Raw genomic sequence first — 21,851 nt, 5'->3', positions numbered from 1 at the left:
GCCTCAAAAGCACCAACCAGTAATACCTGTTAGGCTTAAGCTTGTCTCTCCTGGGACCTTCCCAGCTGTGTCCTTTGGATATTTGCACTGGCGTTCTTGAATGAAGGGCTGTGGGTTCTAATCCTATGCCATCTGTCTGGAGAAGGCATCCCGTGACACAGATCTCTTCCCCGGATAGAAGCAAAGCAGGCTGCTTTGAGAAACAGAAAATGAAACAGAAACACTCGACTGGCCTGCGGTGTGTGCATTGCTGATGCTTTCAAAGATAATGCTTTGCAGAGCCAAGCAGAATCACAAAAGAAACAGATGGGCAGGGAAAGAGTGGCCCTGGCTGCAGTCGTGGGAGATCTCCCACTGCTAGACATAAACAGGGAAATGTTAATGTCAAAGAAAGACAAGAGTGTGATCGCATGTGCACATTTAAATCCCACATTTGAATCTGGAACCATCTGAGGCTGGTGACAGCTACCCCATCTTCAGTGGCATCTGCGATGGCACTAAAGGTCTCCATCTGAAATGCAACGACCTGCATCTAAAATATTTACGCTAAATATTTTTAGATCAGCACATCCAGGTTTGGAATAGAGAGAGAGAGAGTCCTCTTTATTCGTGGAAGGTGAACAAGGGAAAGTTCCTTTTGCATCTGGTGACAGGATCTACTGTTTTTAAAATAGGAAGTGGAGGGAGAATCCTGCTCTTTATCTCCCCTTTTCACATCCACCAAGAATTGGGGGGGGGGGGGAGAGAGAATACCTCTTGTCATTGGTGGCAACAGGAGGGTGTTTCTCTTTTGGGTCACGGGGTGAAGGGAAGAGTCCTGATAGGCCGGCAGCACTGATGATGCCAGTGATTTAGACAGCACCATCCACGTAAGTTGCTCTGGAGAAAGAATGAGATGACAGGTCCAGGCCTCTGAGCAGTTTACAGTCTAAAAATAGGCAGGAGGGAGACAACAGATGATGGGAAGCTGGGAAAGGGTATGTCATTCTTGCACTGCAACATCAGGAAGTGCCTTGTGTTGAGTCAGGTCGTTGGTTTGTCTGACTCAGAGTTGTCTACATTTGGGATGATGGAGATGCAAATGGAGTGGCCTCCAGACAGACTGTTGGACTCCAGTTCCCATCAGCCTGTATCTCCAATGGTCGATGGGAATTGTAGTCCCATGTCCATCCTTACTGGGGGATGTCAGGGATTGCACTCAAAAGCTCTTGCATGCAGCTGAGCTTCAGATGCTGCTAATCTGCACAGAAATCTGCCTTACACTGTGTCACAGCATTGGTCTACCTAGTGGGTTTGCTGGATCTCAGACAGGGGTCTTAACTACTAAGGGCCACATACCTTTCTGGGTAACCTTCCGGGGGCTGCATATCAACAGCAGAAGAAGAGAAGAAGAGTTTGGATTTGATATCCCGCTTTATCACTACTGAAGGAGTCTCAAAGTGGCTAACATTCTCCTTTCCCTTCCTCCCCCACAACAAACACTCTGTGAGGTGAGTGGGGCCGAGAGACTTCAAAGAAGTGTGGCTAGCCCAAGGTCACCCAGGAGCTGCATGTGGAGGAACGGAGACACGAACCCGGTTCACCAGATTACAAGTCCACTGCTCTTAACCACTACACAACACTGGCTCTCAGACAGGACAGAGGCAGAAGTGGGCAGAGAAACACATATAAGGTTTATCTTTGCATAGTACCCTAGCTATTCTCAGCCCTCCCTCCCTGTCCTCCAAGAAGCATCATTAGAGTTCAAGGACAAAGTCCAGCCAGGTAAAAACACTCTGGAGGGTGTAGAGCAGGGCCAGATGTGGACTGGGAAGAGGAGGGGTGGTTTGGGAGAGTGCAGAGAGCTAGAGGAAGAGGACCAGAGGGCTGCATTTAGTCACCAGACCTGATGCTCCTTATCCCTGAATTAAAATGTCACAAAATTGTGAACAAAATGTCAAGTTCTCCGGAAGTTTTCCATTGGCTGGATGTTAATCAAATTGAATTTGGGGTTCAGAAGGAAGAGAGAAGGGAAAACTGGGCTTTATGTTGAAACTGAAAGGTTGGCTGTTCGTAACAGCTTGGAGACGGAGTGTAAGGAGATATATGAGAACATAAGAGCACAAAAAGAGCTTGTTGGTGGGTCAGGCCAGTGGCCCATCTAGTCCAGCATCCTGTTCTCACAGTGGCTGACCAGATGTCCTAATGGGAAACCCATAAGCAGAATTCCAGCTTCCTTCTCGTGGTTTCCAGCAACTGGCATTCAGAAGCATTGCTGCCTCTAACCGTGCAGGCAGAGAATAGCCATCACGACTAGGAGCCCTTGATTGCTCTCTCCTCCATGAATTTGTCCCATCCTCTTTTACGGCCATCCAAATCGGTGGCCATCACTGGTTCCTGGGGGAGCGAGTTCCACAGATTAACGGCACGAAGTTATTTTCTCTGTCCCAACTCTTCCAACATTCCGCTTCGGTGGATGTCCACGAGTTCTAGCACAGACGAAAAAACTTTTATCTATCCACATTTGGCTTCATGCCTGTTTCGCTTCAACTTCAGATCCAGGAGCGAAAGGTGATTCACTGAGTTGGTGTGTGACCTGTTTTTCAGGCTGGGGGCCGGTTTACAAATTGACCCCCAAGACATGAGAAGTCAGAGGGGGTGAAGTCGTGATAGGAGGGCTCACAGAGCAGTGGCAGAAGAGCACATTATAAATGGGGTTTTTTGGGGGGGGGAATGTTTCAGATAGTTTTTGCATTTTGTTTTTAAGTTGTGTATCTGTTTACCGACCTGGGGTCCTTGGGGAGAGAGGACAGGCTACAAATTCAATAAAAGAATAAAGAGCAAGGATTTGCTTGCATGCAACATCTGAGCTCCAGAGCTGTTCAAGGTCCATTGCTCAGGCTCAAGAAGGAGCAAAGCTGTCACTGACATGGCAGGAGGCTTCACAGCTTGTGATGGGATTTGTCAATGTTGGTGTCTCTTGGTTTTCTTTTTTTTCCCAATCTTACATCCGGTTCTCCATCTCTCTGAATCAGTTTGCGTTTAAAAAAGCAAAAAATAACCAGCATTTTACTGTGCATTCCTCCCAATATAGGAGATTGCCTCACAAGTGAATTAGATCATTGCTCCATCTAGTCCAGTATGGTCTACACTGACAGGCAGCACCTCTTAAGGGTTCCAAACAGGGGGACATTCCTAGCTATATCTGGAGATGCCAAGGACTGAGCTTGGGATCTACCATAGAGCACTGACCCTTCCCACCATAGGAAACTGCCTCATGCTGATTCGGACTGCTCGTTCAATTAAGTCAGTATTGTCTACTCTGACTGGCAGCAACTCTCCAGGGTTTATTTTAACTTTTAATTCCTTACATGCGCCAAGGGGCCCACGGTGGTGTGAAATGGGTCTCTTCTCCAAATTTTAGTCTCGCAACAACCCTGTGATATAATACATATAGGATAGTGTTAGGCTTCAGGGAATCAGCTTCCTCCCCTGTAAATAAGCACATCAAACAAAAGGAAACTCTTACAAGTTAGTTTCTTTAGTAAACACAGAGAGGGACAAAGGAAAGCATCTACCTAGGAATGGTGGTGCTCCCAATTAAGGCTCACACCCCTTTTGTCCCTATTAATCTACGTCACTCCTATGTCTTGTCATCCAAGCTTATACCATTCTGCGCTTTCTGTTCTGAGACTCTCTTCTTGACCTTGGGGAGAGCGGAGGAATGCTGTCCAATGACTGTGAATCTGTTAACCCTCTCTCTTCCAGTGTTTTCTCTCGTAGCTGTTCCCCATCCAGTATCTCCCAGCTTCTGCCTTCTGAACTATGCCCCTCTTTAAGCCACTGTTTCAAATCTATACTGTCCTCCTGCTCCTGAGAAGATTCAGGAGATTCAGAAGAGCAGGAGCAGAGGGTGGGGGAGGCTTCCGCCATTCCTCCTCAGTGCAGTTCTCCTCAGCACAGTCCCTGACAGACAGCTAAATTAGTAGAGCATGAGACTCTTAATATCAGGGTTATAGGTTTGAGCCCCATGTTGGGCAAAAGATTCCTGCATTGCAGGGGGTTGGGCTAGATGACCCTCACGGTCCCTTCCATCTCTACAGTTCTTTGATTCTATGATCCTATACGTTTATGGGAGGGGCAGTTATTGTTTTGTTTTGTTTTTGTTTTGTATTTTTATCTTGTATTTTTATGCTGTGAACTGCCCTGGGATCTATGGATGAAGAGTGGTATATAACAGTGTAAATAATAATAATAATAATAATAATAATAATAATAATAATATGGTGGAAGGCACAGTGAGCTTTATAGTTGAGTGGGGACTGAAATCTTGGTCTCCAACGCACTAACCACTAAAGCACACTGCCTTCAGGCCAGAACTCCCTCAGCCTGGTGATACCAAGGCTTTAACCTAGGACCTTCTGAATCCAAGCCAGATGCTCTACTGCTGAGCTACAGCACAATCACATTGCATGCTTACTCCTATTGTGTTCAGGATTGCAACCTTGTTGTTGTTGTTGTTTAGTCGTTTAGTCGTGTCCGACGCTTCATGACCCCATGGAACAGAGCACGCCAGGCACTTCTGTCTTCCACTGCCTCCCGCAGTTTGGTCAAACTCATGCTGGTAGCTTGAGAACACTATCCAACCATCTCACCCTCTGTCGTCCCCTTCTCCTTGTACCCTCCATCTTTCCCAACATCAGGGTCTTTTCCAGGGAGTCTTCTCTTCTCATGAGGTGGCCGAAGTATTGGAGCCTCAGCTTCAGGATCTGTCCTTCCAGTGAGCACTCAGGGTTGATTTCCTTAAGAATGGATACGTTTGATCTTCTTGCAGTCCATGGGACTCTCAAGAGTCTCCTCCAGCACCATAATTCAAAAGCATCAATTATTCGGCGATCAGCCTTCTTTATGGTCCAATTGCAACCTTAGAAGAGCCCTTATTGTTCAGCCCCTGTTGAAAGTCCATTCTGCAGCCATGGTCCTCAGTGGCATCTGCCAGCATCCCATCAAATAGTGGCGGAAGATCCCAGGTGAGTTTTGTGAGGGAAAGCAGACAGGTCTGGGGCTGCCAAATCTGGAGAATACAAAGCACTTTGACTTCTTTCCCCCTCCTCGCTCCCCTTTCAAATATTTAAAAGCATGTCAGAAAGGAGAGGGAGAATCGTTGTTGTTTTTTATCCACCAAAGGTAGGACAAGGAAGACAGATCTGGGCTAAGCAGTGTCAGAATGTTTGAAGTGATAAGATCAGCCATGCAGCCTGGGCGATTCACTTTCCTGAAGGGTTTCAAGAAGAGACTGAATGGGCACTGCGAGAGGTGGCCTTTTGGTACGGGGTGGGGAGAGCTTTTTTAGTCTGACGGCCAGATTCTCATCTGGGCAGCCTTCCAGGGGCCACCTGCCAGGGGTTGGCAGGCTAGAAGGAAAAGTGGGTGTGAATTTTAACAACTGTATAGTAGGCGAGGTTCTGCAAACCCTGACAGCCGCCTCTCTATCCTCCCCCCAGGCAAGCAAGAAGAATTGTCAGAGTTCAAGGACCCACTCTAGCCAGGGAAAAGCAAGAAAGGAGGACTGGTGAGGGGTGTGGCCTTGGGAGAAGGGGGTGTGGCTGGCAAGGCCTGAGGGCCACATAGAAGGGCCTGGAGGGCCGCATTTGGCTGCTGGAGCTGAGGTTCCCCATCCCTGTTTCAGTACGTTAGATACCCTGCTAGATGGTGGTGGCTGTGATTAGGGTGATGATCAACATTATTAATAACAATTTCTATTTATGCATTAAATGTGTGATTGATATTGACCTTGAAGTGCTCTGGCAAATGAGGACACCAGCAAGCCTGAATCCAGGGCAAAAACACTTTGGATGCTTCGAGCAATAATTACAGGAAAGATTTGCTTAAACTTTAAATTGGATTTTTAATTAAAAAAAATCAATTATAGCCAGCCTCTCTCTCTCTCCTTCACCCTCCCCTCTCACACGCCTTTAAAAAGAATTAAATAACCTGATTTAAAAATGAAAACTGCACTTACTACAAACAGATGTGCCTAAATACCATAGTTATCAGAATGGCTTAAAAAGACATTTGCGATGGTGAAGTACCTGTAGACGTTGCTCTCTAAATACAGCACAGCAGGTCATGTATTTATGATAGTGGCAGGCAGCCAGGGGGCACTCTTGGCCTTACCTGGAGATGCCCAGGTATTGGGAAAGGCTAAGGGGGATGCAGGTGGCGCTGTGGGTTAAGGACTAGACCCACAGAGCCTAGGACTTGCTGATCAGAAGGTCAGTGATTTGAATCCCTGTGACAGGGTAAGCTCCCATTGCTCGCTCCCTGCTCCTGCCAACCTAGCAGTTCAAAAGTACTCAAAAGTGTAAGTAGATAAATAGGTACCACTCCGGCGGGAAGGTAAATGACGTTTCCGTGCGCTGCTCTGGTTCGCCAGAAGTGGCTTAGTCATGCTGGCCACATGACCCAGAAGCTGTATGCTGGCTCCCTTGGCCAATAAAGCAAGATGAGCGCCGCAACCCCAGAGTCAGTCACGACTGGACCTAATGGTCAGGGCTCCCTTTACCTTTACCTTTAGGAGAGAAAGAATCTACTTTTCATGCAGAAGGTCCCAGGTTCAATCTCCATGTAGGGCTGGGAAGCGCTTCTGCTGGAAGCATCTTCATGAGCTGCTGCCGGTCAGTGTAGATAATACTGAGGTAGACGGACCAGTAATTTGACTCCACAAAAAGCAGCTTCCTATGTTGGAGGTTGCACCTGAGCTGTTCTGCATGCAGTGCTCCAGCTCTCTTGCTGATCTGCAGATGTTCCTAATGAACACATGTTAGAACAGGAGTCCATCCGACTGGCAGAACAGGGTGCCAGACTAGGTTGTCCGTTGGCCTGATCCAGCAGGCTCTTCTGGTGTTCTTCTGCCCCCCCCCATTGGAAGTGCCCTGCATCCCATTAAAAGAGGGTGCCTCCCCCTGCAGAGATGTCAGTTCTCTCTGATAGCGAGAGCAGCGATGTAGCCGTCAGTTTTATTCTGGACAGAATATCATGGGCTATGGGGAACCTTGGAGTGGGGTATCTCTCCACTCCCCACCCCTCATCATCCAAGCAGTGTGGATCTGCAGCTGAGCCCCCCTGCCATCCCCCAGATCAGTCTGGTTACGTGGCCTTTGACTGAGTTCATTGCTATACCCCGGGGCTTCCTCTGCAGTGCTGGGCTCTCTCTGTGTGTGTTTTATGGGTCGTGGGACTTCGCCAACAGTTGAATCACAGCTGAAACCTCGCAGAGCAGTCAAAAGAAATGTTGAGGCTGGGATTATGTTACCCGCCCTCCCTGTAAAAGACTCTATAAAGGGTCCATTAAGCAGCCGAAGGACCTTTCTTTTTGGCTGAGGGCTTCTGCTGGAGGATGGAGATTGCTCTGGTGGCCTTTGTTGGGATAAGAGTGTGGGAGGAGGGCTCTCCACGATGACTCCTGGAACGTGACTTCAGAACTCATCTCTAGAATTCATCGCTTTGTCTTGTCCCTTGCAGGGGGGCAGAATGTTTGTGTGTACTGAGCCCCCTGTTGGCTTGAAGACCCCAAGTGCTTGTTTTTTTCAGGTGCCCCAAAGTATCAATTGGGGGGGGGGTTGCAACCTTGATGGGGGCAAGACTGCAGGATGGAGGACAACCCTTTCATTATTTTGTAGATGTGGAGCCCTGGTAGTACCTGGTAGCCATGCAGTCATGTTCAGAGGTCATAATATCCAGATTTTGTGGACAGTTGAGGACCCTTGTGGGATACCAAGATGCATCTGTGGGGGCTTCTTGGTAGTTCCACTGCCCTTGGAAGTTTGGAGGAAGTTGTGGACTGGGAGAGGACATTCTCTCTGGCAGCCCTTAAACTGTGGGATACCCTCCTCACAGAGGTGAGTCCAGTACATTATCATACAGTGATTGTCTTATGCTGAAGGGACCTCTTTACTTTGACCTTTAACACACACAAACACACACACACACGTATGAAAGATGGAGCAAATCTTTCTCTCTCTGCTGCTCTAGAGGGTAGGACACAAGCCAAAGGATTCAAATTACAAGAAGAGTGATCCCGACTTAACATCAGGAGAACTTTCTGATGGTAAAAGCTGGTTGACAGTGGAATGGACTACCCCAGAATGTGTTAGACTCTGTTTCATTGGAGGTTTCTAAAGAGAAGTCAGGTGTTCCTCTGTCAGGGATTTTTTAGCTGTGATTCCTAAATTGCAGGGGGTTGGACCAGATGATCCTTGGGGTCCATCCCAACTACACAGTGGTACCTCAGGTTACATATGCTTCAGGTTACATACGCTTCAGGTTACATACGCTTCAGGTTACAGACTCCGCTAACCCAGAAATAGTACCTCGGGTTAAAAACTTTGCTTCAGGATGAGAACAGAAATCATGCAGTGGCGGCGCAGCGGCAGCGGGAGGCCCCATTAGCTAAAGTGGTGCTTCAGGTTAAGAACAGTTTCAGGTTAAGAACGGACCTCCGGAACAAATTAAGTATTTAACCCGACGTACCACTATACAAGTCTATGATTTACTGATTCTATATGTACATCTTTAGGACCCATCTTCTGATTGCAAGTTGCTTTAACAGATGTTAATCATGGGTTGTAGCCAACTCGGACTTACTCAGAGTAGACCTGTTGAAATGAGCTGACCTGTATGCCATGCCCATCAACTTCAAGCATGAGTAGAGCTAACATCGGAAGCAACCTGTTGCATTTTTATACGGTCCTCCTCCCTGGGACCTTATGGGAAATGATAGGTAAGATATCGACATCATCTCTGCCTGATGCAGTGGGAAATGGGAGTCTGAGCTGGATTGCCCTTTGCCCTGAACCAGGCAGGCTCTTCTTATATAAACTGTTGCAGTCTGCTGCATGCCCATTGTTTTGTCGTGTTCTGTTTGAGCTGGGGGGATTGCTGCCATGGTCGGAGGGATGCAGAGTCTGGATATTCCTAGTTGCAGTTGTCCTGTAAGAATAAATGAAAAAACTGGGGGAGACTGTGCTGAGAAACATCTTGAGTGAAAATCCTGGGATTTGGACACCCTTCTCGAATCTAGACAGCTTGCCAGTGCTGTCTGTTTCAGGGTCCTTTGTTTTTGCACAGAGCTGGAGATCAAACACATCACGCCATATTTGGGCATATTTTTTGGGGGGGAGAGATGTGCAACTTTTGAAGCGGGAATCCTCTTGCCGGAGATCATGTGCAAAGCCAAGACTCGCTGTGCTCGCCTTCAGCGGGGTTGGGAACATTTGCCTCTGCGCTCCAGCCTCCCCACCTAATGCTTTTGTTCAGCACTGAATATGCTCCCGGCACTGCATTCTGTCTCCTTACGCTGCACATTTCTTTTAGCGCAGGGATTCGGAAATGTGGATGATTCATACCGTTGCGTGTTTGGAAACAGCCTCTCGTTCACCCCTCTATTGGTGAAAGTTTTGGACTGGGCCTCCTTGACACAAGGCAGATCCGGCTCTTCCTGATGGCAGTGGGGAATTCAGTGCGCGGAATCTGCTTTTCTGCAATGGTTCTCCTTCCTCCAGCCTCATCTACAAGAGCACTTCTTTCGCAGCAGCGAGCTCGTTCCTTAGGGCACTAGAGAAAGGTGGATCTGCCTAGCTCTAGTCTTTGACAATCTTGCACACGTCACCCACTGTAGTTTATTCCTAGGAATGCTGGAAAATTCTGACATCCCAAAATGGAAACGGAAGCAGCAATTGCTAATGTCCATGCATTCATCCCATGTTTGGGATGGAAACCAGAGGCTTCCTCGGTTCCCAACCAACCCTGTGTTGAGCAGAGAAGGTCTGCAGGGGAGATCTATTTAATGTTCATCTGAATGCAAGTAGAACACCTCTCATGACTGGAGATCTATCTTTATTCGGATGTTTGACCACATAGATAATCCTACAGGCATTCACGCGAAACAAGTAGAAGCTGCCTTTGGATATTCTCTGCTCAACATCAGGATGGTTGTAGATTGAGCTTATGTAGCAATGCTCACAGACATTGGGAGCGGGGCTTGCAAGCATTTCCCTGCCTCCTGTCCATGGATATAGAGGCCACATGGTTCAGGCAAATTCTTTAACATGCTTCCTATCCAGGGTTTGAAATTCACCGGGTACCAGGCGCATTTTGCACCTGGCTATCAGCCAGTTGCAACTAAGTGAAGATACCCGGGTGCCAGGATAGTGCCTGATGTCTCCACCATCTGGAGGTGCATACCTGGAGATCCAGTGTGGTGTAGTGGTTAAGAGTGGTGGACTCGTAATCTGGTGAACCGGGTTCACTTCCCCGCTCCTTCACATGCAGCTGCTGGGTGACCTTGGGCCAGTCACACTTCTTTGAAGTCTCTCAGCCCCACTCACCCCACAGAGTGTTTGTTGTGGGGGAGGAAGGGAAAGGAGAATGTTAGCCACTTTGAGACTCCTTCGGGTAGTGATAAAGCGGGATACTAAATCCAAACTCTTCTTCTCTTCTTCTTCTTTGATTTTGCCTGTTTTCGCACACTAACAACACACACTGTAAAATTCTATTCGTGGTGTTTTATCTATACAATCAGAATGAATTTCAGTAACCAAAAAGTCGTATTGAAAAACGTGACTTTCCTGCCATCTAGCCCTAAAAAGGGGCAACTAGGCATTCCGTTTTGGCAGCTGTGGTTTAAGGAGCCAGTTGGCGCCTAGCTTATAGATCTGAGTTTCTAATACCGTTGATATCTAATTTCTTTGATCTACATCCAGATCATAGAAGCACCCTTAAGCTCCTTGGAATCCTTGCTTCACTTTGGGTTGCTTCGGAGAGATCTTGCTTCAGTTTCCAATTCTGTTGTTGTTGTTTAGTCATTTAGTCATGTCTGACTCTTCGTGACCCCATGGACCAGAGCACGCCAGGCACTTCTGTCTTCCACTGCCTCCCACAGTTTGGTCAAACTCATGTTCGTAGCTTCGAGAACACTGTCCAACCATCTCGTCCTCTGTCGTCCCCTTCTCCTTCTGCCCTCAATCTTTCTCAACACTAGGGTCTTCAGATCCTGAAGCTGAGGCTCCAAAGTATTGGAGCCTCAGCTTCAGGATCTGTCCTTCCAGTGAGCACTCAGGGCTGATTTCCCTCAGAAGTTTCCAATTCTGAATTCCTTCAAATCTTTTGCCCATCCCTACTCTCTACCGAGCTTACAAGCCTGCATTAAATGCAGCTCATGCATTGCTAAGCATTTTCTCTCAAGTGGGTTAAAGTTGCAGAAGGTGTGTGTTTGTGTTTGTGTGTGTGTGTGTGTGTGTGTGTGTGTGTGGCAGGGTCAGATTCTGCTCATGTTACCTGACCCTCTGCTTGTCAGGTATTCCTAACCCCTTGCATGATGCACAGGTGTTTCAATCAAGCCATGTTATACTAAAAAAAAGGGGGAAATGAGGTTTCACCTTGAGGTATGTAGAAGAGACCCAGTTTTGTTATTTAAGATTTCTACATAGCCCTGTTTCAAGTTCAAGAGGCAGATGATGCTTTTAATTTGCAATACATCAAAAGGCTTTCAGAGATGGCAAGGGTGCCTGTGTCACTGAAATATATATACTTCTGCGTGGTGTGGAGAAAGTAGAAGTTTTTTCCCCCTCCCTTGACATACTATAACTCAGGCATTCAGTGAAATGAATGAGCAGTAGATTTAGGACAGATGAAAGGAAGTCCTTTCTTATATGACAAATCATTAATTTAGAGTGAGGGTTGCCAGGGTTGCACATTGTGATTTTGGAGTGAGTAAAATCAGCGGCACCTTTCTCATAATTTGAATCCACTGGTTTGGGTCCTACCCTCTGAAGCAGCAGAAAAGAAGCTTGCTCCATCTCCCATTCATATATTGGAAGACGCCTATCATATCACCTCTCAGCCTTCTCTTCTAAAAGGCTAAACATGCCTAACTCCCTCAACCATTCCTCATAAGGCTCGGTTTACAGACCCTTGATCATCTCAGTTGTCCTCCTTTGCACACATTCCAGCTTGAGGCTACCAATGCATGGGACACCGTCCCCAATCTTATCCCTGTCCAGGAGCGACCCAGGAAGAGCTATTAAAAGGCATCAAAGGCCCTTGAGCCTCCAGTGACAATGCTGGATTAAGGGAGTATCACTAAGATACACACCTTCTGAATGAAGCATATGGGCATGGGAACCAAGCTGCTGTGAGTGCCTTTAGACAAGATGCTGCGCTAGATGGATCCAGCAGAATTCTCCTTGCGTTCTTATGAATGGCAAACTCAAATGAACTAATATGCATGCCATACATGTGATCTTCCACTAAGGAATGTATGCAAAGCATGTGCATCTCTATGGTGTCTTGCAACAAGGCTGCTTGATGCAAATCAATGTGTTGCAGTCATTCTTTTACCATTTCCCCTGTATTCTCATGTCCCGGCCACCGAAATCAGTGAATTTGGCTTGCTTATGCTATCACCCCTCCTGATCACCTTGCTTGGAAAAGGACTTTTGCAAAGGAAGCTGCCTTAAACTGAGTTAGACCACTGGGAGACAGAGAAAGGAGAGGGGAAAGCAGGGTAAGAATGCACACTCTGCGGGGTTGGAGCCAGAGCTGAAAAGTCAGATCCCTAGCTATCTCAGTTGGTTAGAGTGTAGCGTTGATAACGCCAGAGTCATGGCTTCAGTCCCCATACAGACAATATTCCTGCACTGCAAGGACATGGACTAGATGACCCTTGGGGTCCCTTCCAACTCTACAACTTTGCAAATTCATTGGGCCACCCAGCTCATTCATGCTTGGCTATAGCAGCCTCCTTTATCCAGCTGGCTTCAATCTAGGACAATCTAGGGGCATCTCCACCCCCATTGTTCTGCCCAGACGCTGAGGTCCAGTGCTGAGGGCCTTCTGGCGGTTCCCTCACTGCGAGAAGCAAAGTTACAGGGAACCAGGCAGAGGGCCTTCTCGGTAGTGGCACCCGCCCTGTGGAACGCCCTCCCATCAGATGTCAAAGAGATAAACAACTACCTAACATTTAGATTTAGGGTGGCGCTGTGGGAGGGATGCGGGTGGCACTGTGGGTAAAACCTCAGTGCCTAGGACTTGCTGATCGTAAGGTCGGTGGTTTGAATCCCCACGGCGGGGTGAGCTCCCGTTGTTCGGTCCCAGCTCCTGCCCACCTAGCAGTTCGAAAGCACCCCTAAGTGCAAGTAGATAAATAGGTACCGCTTTATAGCGGTAAACGGCGTTTCCATGTGCGGCACTGGTGCTGGCTCACCAGTGCAGCTTCGTCACGCTGGCCAAGTGACACGGAAGTGTCTTCGGACGGCGCCGGCTCCCGGCCTCTTGAGTGAGATGAGCACACAACCCTAGAGTCGGTCACGACTGGCCTGTACGGGCAGGAGTACCTTTACCTTTACCTTTAACATTTAGAAGACATCTGAAGGCAGCCCTGTTCAGGGAAGTTTTTAATGTCTGACATTAAATGTATTTTTGATCTTTGTTGGAAGCGGCCCAGAGTAACCGGGGAAGCCCAGCCAGATGGGCGGGGTAAAAATAATAAATTATTATTAATAATTATTATTGTTGTTATTATTGGACTGATGGGGTGGGGGTTGTCATCCAGCACATTGGGAGGGCACCAGGTTGGGGAAGACTGGTCCACAGTAATCAGCAGCATCTCTCTAGGATAACAGGAGGCAACCTTAGCCCTGGGTGCCAAATGCGGCCCTCCAGGACTCGCCACTTGGCCCTTGGGACTCTCTCAGGCCACACACCCCTCCCCAGCCACACCCTCTCTCCCCAGGTAACACTCCTCACTGACCTTGCTAGAAGATACCCACCTTGGGTCTCTCTGGCTGGCTGGCACATATTCCCAAACTCTGATGAGGACTCTTGCTAGATGGAAGATTAAGAGGGGTGTGTGTGTGTTTGTGTGTACAAGCTAGGGGTGAAATTTGCATGAGTTGTTCTGCCGTTAGTGTCTCTGGCCATTGACTTGGATGGCTTTAGATGAAGATGTGGCAAACTCATGGAAGGGAAGGCTCTCGATAACTACTAGATGGGCCACTGGCTTGATCTAACAGGGCTCTCTTTGTGTTCTTCAAACCCTTCTGGGATGGTCGGGGTTTTGGAAGGACTTCTTTGCTTTCCCTGCTCTGATGCTAGGCCAGCCTGGGCTCATTCAGTGGAGATTTAGGTCAGTTTGCCTGCTTTAGCTGCTAGCACAGCTGTTCTCCGTTCTGCGGCTGGCTCTGAGGAATCAGAGCAGAGCAGGCTAGACCGCAAAAATCTGTACCTCTGGCAGGAGTTGGGATGCAAACCTTCCTGTAGGGCAGCTTTTCTCAACCTGTGGGTCCCCAGATGTTGTTGAACAACAACTCTCATCATCCCTAGCTAGCAAGGCCAGAGCTCAGGGATGATGGGAGTTGTAGTCTAACAACATCTGGGAACCCACAGGTTGAGAACCGCTGCTGTAGGGTTTTTCTCCTATTCATACAGAGCCTGCCCCCGCCCCGCCTCATCTTAGGGTTGATGCAGTGGGATTAAATGTCAATCACCCTGTACTGCATGTTCTGGGGAAACATACAAGCCTACAAGGAGCAGTGAGGGTCCTCCTTGCCAGTCCCAAGAGTTGCTCCCTACAGGTGCTCAGATGAGGGAACAACATGCAGTGCCAACTATGCAGCAAGCCTGGGAGGTCACATGGCATGGGCCAATCTGAAGCTAGGGCAGGTGGTCCCGGATGGGACAGCCACACAACAACCCATAATCCTCCTGGCCCAAAAAAATTGTCATGTGACACTCAGCGGCCAATATTGCACCACCACCCATCAGGAAAACGGCAAAATTTGCTCAGTCCTGAGCTACTTGTTAGTGAGGGAGGTCACCAGGCCCCTCCTCCATACTGTCAAAGTCTGGATCTTCAATGAATCAGCCTTTCCATTGTCCTCTCTCAGGCCCGAGTGCCTGACACAAAACTGGTTCTGGAGGCAACCCAAGCAGCCTGGCGTTTTCAAGATCATACCCTCCAACATTTCTCTGATGAAAATAGGGACATCCATAACAACAACAACAACAACAACAACGACAACGACAACAACAATAATAACAACATCAATAATAATAATAATATTCTGACCCCCTCCTCTGGCAATCTGCACAGAATTTTGCTTAATGGTTGCCATCAATTTGATTTTAATTAATTTTTATAATGAAATGTTTTTAGAATCGTTGGATTATTTTGATTGTTGTTAGCCACCCTGAGCCCAGCTTCGGCTGGGGAGGGCGGGATATAAATAAAATTTATTATTATTATTATTACTTTTTACCCTGCCCATCTGACTGGGTTGCCCAAGCCACTCTGGGCAGTTTCCAACACCACACACACACACACACACACACACACACACACTTAAACATTATACATCTAGAAAACTACCCTATGCAAGGCTGCCTTCAGATGTCTTCTAAAGGTTGTATAGTTGCTTTCTCCTTGTCCAGGGGTTCACATAACTCCATACCGTCCAGCATTTCTCCAATGAAAATAGGGACATTCTAGGAAACGTGGGACCAAACCATTCGGGGATCAAATCAGAAACTAGGATGCCTTCTGTAAATCCAGGACTGTCCCTGGAAAATAGGGGCACTTGGAGAGTCTGCAAGCTGCAACACCTGACAGGTGTTGGCTATCCCTGGATCAAGAAGAAAACAAGTGATGTTTGCTGATGCAAGGGCCATTCCCTGGGTGGTGGGTTCCAGTCTTGGCTCCTTGCATCAAACCTAGGCTGGATGGCTACCTTCCCCTGTCCTTGTCATCTTAACAATATCCCCGCATGTAGAAATGGAGCAGCCAAATCTTCCCCTCACCTTTCTGCCTTACAGCAAGGAAAAATTTCAGCAGAGTAGTTTCTGTGCACCAGGTTGCCTATAAAGCAAGGGTGGGGAAAGTTTTTCAGCCTGAGGGCAACTTTTCCTCCTGGAGAATCTTTGGAGGGGAGGCACATGTCACTGGTGGATGGGGCCAGAAACAGAAGTGGACGGAGCATCCAATGCAAACCTCAACTTTCTACAAATGTTTCTCCGCACCATAACTTTATACGCCTCTATGATCATTCCACATCACTCCCCTTTTTCCCTTCCCCCCAATTTGTTGTTGTTTAGTCGTTTAGTCGTGTCCGACTCTTCGTGACCCCATGGACCAGAGCACATCAGGCCCTCCTGTCTTCCACTGCCTCCCGCAGTTTGGTCAAACTCATGCTGGTTGCTTCGAGAACACTGTCCTACCATCTCATCCTCTGCCATCCCCTTCTCCTTGTGCCCTCCATCTTTCCCAACATCAGGATCTTTTCCAGGGAGTCTTCTCTTCTCATGAGGTGGCCAAAGTACTGGAGCCTCAGCTTCAGGATCTGTCCTTCCAGTGAGCACTCAGGGTTGATTTCCTTCAGAATGGATAGGTTTGATCTTCTTGCAGTCCATGGGACTCTCAAGAGTCTCCTCCAGCACCATAATTCAAAGCATCAATTCTTTGGCGATCAACCTTCTTTATGGTCCAGCTCTCACTTCCATACACCACTACTGGGGAAACCATAGCTTTAACTACACGGACCTATGTTGGCAAGGTGATGTCTCTGCTTTTTAAGATGTCATTGCTTTTCTCCCAAGAAGCAGGCGTCTTTTAATTTCGTGACTGCTGTCACCATAAAAAGCCCCAAATATAGCCTTTCCTCCTAAGCGGGTGCATTTTTGCAACCCTTTCTTGGCTGGAGAACTGCATGGCAAATTTGGACTTTGAAGAGTGGCTGTGTTTTAGAGAATGCGAATGAGGTAGATTTGTTGTTAAATACAAACTTAATCAAAAAGTTACCTTGGAATATCCTACTGTCATGTGTATTCTCCTTGCGGTACAGAGATGCTCGCATGCATTTTGACTGCCCACTGTTGTTTTTCTGCTGCACATGAATGGAATTGCACATGTGATATCTCAGGTTACATATGCTTCAGGTTACATACGCTTCAGGCTACAGACTCCGCTAACCCAGAAATAGTACCTCTGGTTAAGAACTTTGCTTCAGGATGAGAAAAGAAATTGTGCTCCAGCGGTGCAGCGGCAGCTGGAGGCCCCATTAGCTAAAGTGGTGCTTCAGGTTAAGAACAGACCTCTGGAACGAATTAAGTACTTAACGCGAGGTACCACTGTAGAGGAAAGTAAGCACCCGTGGAGAGCCCCGCTGGATGAGACAAAAGCACCACCAAGCCTGGCATCCTGTTTTCTTGCATGCTTGTACACCTGCTGCTTTGCTGCTAGTGCTCCCCTGTGCCATCGATACGCACACTCTTGCCGCCAGAGCATCCCAAAATGGAGTCCCTTTTCCTTCTCGCTTGTCCTCCTCGCCAGCCATTTCTTGGGTAGAAGCCCGTGCGGATCTGGCAACAGTTGCCTGCTTTGCAACCTGTCAGTTAAAACACCAAAATCTAGTGCTCTTGGCTGTTGGGGAAATGCAGAAGGCCAAGAGCAAATAATTGCGGAGAGGGTATGGCAGGATATCTCCCAGCCCTGGCTCATCTTCATGAGGTTTTGACCCTCTGAGCAGCTTCCTAGCAGGAAGCAGGATCTGTCTGGAGCTGAGCAGTCAAGGTCAGTGCATGTACACCCTGCAGGACTTCCTGTAGGTCTCAAAGACCCTGGGCGGAGTCCTCATTTACTGAGCAGACCTTTTGGCTGCAGTAGCTCCACATCAGCATATTACCCTTGGTGCTGAAAGTGCCTCGCTGCTTGCCGGAACATCACCAAACCAATATTACTGCTAGTGAGAACCAGTGTGGTGTAGTGGTTAGAGCATCAGACTAAGACCTGGGAGACAATGATTTGAATCCCTGCTCGGCCATAAATCTCACTGGGTGTGACCATAGGCCAGTCACTGCCTCTCAGCCCAATCTGCCTCACAGGCTTGCTGCGGGGATTAAATGTGCACCACTTTGAGCTCCTCGGAGGAAAAAGTGGGCTGTTGTTGTTTAGTCATTTAGTTGTGTCTGACTCTTCGTGACCCCATGGACCAGAGCACGCCAGGCACTCCTGTCTTCCACTGCCTCCCGCTGTTTGGTCAGACTCATGTTTGTAGCTTCTAGAACACTATCCAACCATCTCGTCCTCTGTCGTCCCCTTCTCCTTGTGCCCTCCATCTTTCCCAACATCAGGGTCTTTTCCAGGGAGTCTTCTCTTCTCATGAGGTGGCCAAAGTATTGGAGCCTCAGCTTCACGATCTGTCCTTCCAGTGAGCACTCAGGGCTAATTGCCTTAAGAATGGGTACGTTTGATCTTCTTGCAGTCCATGGGACTCTCAAGAGTCTCCTCCAGCACCATAATTCAAAAGCATCAGTTCTTCGGCAATCAGCCTTCTTTATGGTCCAGCTCTCACTTCCACACATCAGTACTGGGAAAACCGTGGCTTTAACTATACGGACCTTTGTTGGCCTATATATGCCATTAATAGTAATAATTAATGAAATTAGGGCATAAAGCCCTCAACGGTCTAGGACCATGGCTCTTAAACACAAGCCACATTATTGTAATCATCTGAGGAAGCAGGCCTGACTTTCCCACAGTTATTCACATATTCCTCTACTTCGTATGCAAACCAAAGCTTTTTAGCTTAGTGGCACCAGTAATTTGGAATGCTGTTTCTATTGAATTGTAGACAGGCACCTACAATTATTCTATTTTGAAACGTACTCAAAACATTTTCGTTTCACCAAGCTTTTCAGAGAATTCGGTCATATCCAGATACCCGCGAGTAGTGCCTGCAGATACATGGTAGCTCCGCGAGGGAAAGGGCCTTCTCACAACTCTCGGCACTGTTTGTTAACTAAAGCTGCCAGGATCCTTTCGTGGAAACCACGACTGTTTAAAGTGGCATCACCATCGTCATAATTTTATTATTTATACCCGCCCCCTCTGGGCGGTTTACAGTACACAGTGTACATAGTGCTTCAAATATTTTGCAAGTACAGTCGTACCTCGGGTTAAGAACTTAATTTGTTCTGGACGTCCGTTCTTAACCTGAAACTGTTCTTAACCTGAGGTACCACTTTAGCTAATGGGGCCTCCCGCTGCCGCTGCACGGCCGCCGTGCGATTTCTGTTCTCATCTTGAAGCAAAGCTCTTAATCTGAGGTACTATTTCTGGGTTAGTGGAGTCTGTAACCTGAAGCGTCTGTAACCTGAAGCATCCGTAACTTGAGGTACCACTGTAAAGCTTTTGAATGTTAAAGTCTGGACATGGGATTAATTTCCAAAGAAGGGTGTCAGTCATATATATGATTTTAGCTTCTTAGCTGCGATTTTGCTACTCTGACTCCAACAGATCCTGCATGCATGTATGATGTTCTTATGAACCTCACCTTCTAAGAACTGTCCATGAGGTTTCCTCGACTGGATCATGGGAGCGCAGGGCTAGGCAAGCCTCGCTCTAACCACTGTACTTTACTCTTCTCACTGCCATTTCGGCAGAGCAGATCCCTATGGATCTGCATCTGCAGCGCCAGGCCCCAGCCCCGAAGCCACCCTTCTGCCTTGTGTGTGGCCTTGCCTCGCACCCGGTGCCTCGGCGTGGCGAGATGTGGCAGGTCGTGTGCCGTGGAGACTTTGGTGTCTGCGCGGCTGCCGTTTGCACTTGAAAGATTTGAGGCCTGCGAAAAGGAAAAAGGGGGAGGGAAAAAAAGAAGCATTTAATTATCTGGGCAATTAATTCCACTCAGTATAGCTCGTGGGGAGGGGGTAGACCCGATGTCAATGGGGACGCTTATTTAATGAGGTAATGATGCTGCGGGGGAGGGGGGAGACCCGAAAACCCCTGGTGAATTCCTCAGCCAGAGAAGGAGGGAGGAAGAATCCACCTGAATAAAGAGGGGGGGACGGACGGACGGTTGGAGGAGAGGTTGCCTTTATGGAGGCACAAAAGATTTCCGAATTCCCCCAGCCTCCGCAGCTGCCCCCACCCCAGCCCCACGTCTGGGAATGCTGCCCACAACAACTTGGGCCTTGGGAGACGCCTCACAGTTTTTCCCCACGCTGGGCAGGCTAATTCCTTGCCAATGTCGTCCCCCCCCCCCCCGCTGCCAATCCACTACTCCTGCTTGGAAAGCTGGACTTTCACTATCGAAGATATGCCTGCCCTGGTCCCTTGGGGGCCAGAGCGGCATTCAGCCCTGGCATCTCCTTCGGCCTGGAGGGAGGCCAGCCATGGCGGCATGGACATTTTAATGAAAAGCCCATCGACATGGGCAGGCCGGGTTGGGCTGGCTCGGCTAAGTGGGCCGGGGGGGGGGGGAGTGGCACAGACTCCTGCCGGGATGGCAGCCAGGCCTGCGCCTGCCCGTTCCCATCGGCTGAGGAGGATTTGCTTTAAATGCCAGGCACAGCGTGCCGGCCTGCAGAGACAGACGTGGGCTGGAACGGCACAAAAGGAGCCCCACAGACCAGCATCCCTGGCTCTCTCATCCTGCCGTAGGAGGGCAGGCGGTCGAGTGCCTTCTCCTGGCTCACACCCTAACGTCCCCTCCAGCCCCCCTCTCTGTCTTTGCTGAGGTGAGAGGAAACAGCAGAGCCTGAGAGTCCCAGCTCTATGATTCTCACGGTTGCAAAAGACGAGTGCTTCTGGCGCCACACAGTCATCCCTGACTGCAGGGGTAAAGGTAAAGTTAAAGGGACCCCTGGCCATTAGGTCCAGTCGTGGCCGACTCTGGGGTTGTGGCACTCATCTTGCTTTATTGGCCGAGAGAGCCGGCATACAGCTTCCGGGTCATGTGGCCAGCATAACTAAGCCGCTTCTGGCTAACCAGAGCAGTGCACGGAAATGCCGTTTACCTTCCCGCCAGAGTGGTACCTATTTATCTACTTCACTTTGATGTGCTTTCAATCTGCTAGGTTGGGAGGAGCAGGGACCGAGCAACGGGAGCTCACCCCGTCGTGGGGATTCGAACCGCCAACCTTCTGATCGGCAAGTCCTAGGCTCTGTGGTTTAACCCACAGTGCTGCCACATCTCCCTCTGTTGGGGGCCGCTTGCCTGTAGTGGACGGGCCAGAGGCTAAACTGGCCAAAGCAAGAAATGTAACTTTTACCATTTGTACAGTAGGCTGGTGTCTACACACAGACACCGATACTGATAATGTTTCTGTTTCCTGTTAATTTTGTTGCTTTGAATATATACTTTATATCTGACTTTCTTCAATGATGCTTTATTCTGGATTAATTGATTTGATGTTCGACTGTGTTGTCAACCACTTTGAGATCGTTCCTTCGAACTGTAAAGTGGTATAGGAATGAAATGAAAAATAATAAAAGTAATATCAAATGTAGTTCCAGATTTGCCGGGCTTGGAAAAGAAGCTTCTATTGTTTACGTAAGGAAGGAATGCCAAGTTATCTAAAAAGTATCTGGAGGTTCTAGTCCTTGTCAAAATCTCAAATTATGCCTAATCTTCTCCATGATAAATATATTCCAGAGTGAGTGATACCTAGCATCTGGAATAAGATCTTCCACTGAGCTTCAATTACTATTCATTCTGATATATATTTCAAGCAAAGAACTTGACAATTTGGGAATGGCAAAACTCCGTGGGAAACTTAGCAGTGCGTTCCTAACCAATGTTTGCTGAGGAGTGAGTCCTATCCAATTCAGTGGGACTTTACTGCCAGGCAAGCAGAGTTAGGATTGTAACCTGGAATCGCATTGCTGTTGTTTGGGTAAGATTGGCATGCATTTTCCTGCAACATCAGCCCAGTGGGGGAAGCACCATGAAATATACTCAGAGTTGAGAGTGGATTTCACGCTCTTTATTCAGCTCATAGTGGTAAGGAGGAATGAAAGTCCCCTCAAAGTATCTGCT

The 21,851-nt window shown here is 48.2% G+C and overlaps 1 protein-coding gene across 12 annotated transcripts in view; it reads left to right on the top strand.

The window, feature by feature from the left end:
- The window catches only part of EPHB2 (EPH receptor B2), a 116,670-nt gene that overhangs the window by 7,786 nt on the left and 87,033 nt on the right, over positions 1 to 21,851 (top strand). Inside the window, exon 1 of one of the 12 annotated variants that reach the window (XM_079986830.1) lies at positions 20,475 to 20,550. The exons of the other annotated variants lie outside the window; for them this stretch is intronic. The gene's annotated coding sequence lies outside the window, so the exon portion shown is untranslated. Of the gene's footprint in view, positions 1 to 20,474; positions 20,551 to 21,851 lie in introns of those variants that run through there. 12 annotated transcript variants of the gene reach the window in all.

Source organism: Podarcis cretensis (assembly GCF_951804945.1).
Source record: "Podarcis cretensis genome assembly, chromosome: 8".
Taxonomy (NCBI): Eukaryota; Metazoa; Chordata; class Lepidosauria; order Squamata; family Lacertidae; genus Podarcis; species Podarcis cretensis.
The sequence above is the reverse complement of the archived record's forward strand: the minus strand, read 5'-3'. Positions and strand labels throughout refer to the sequence as shown.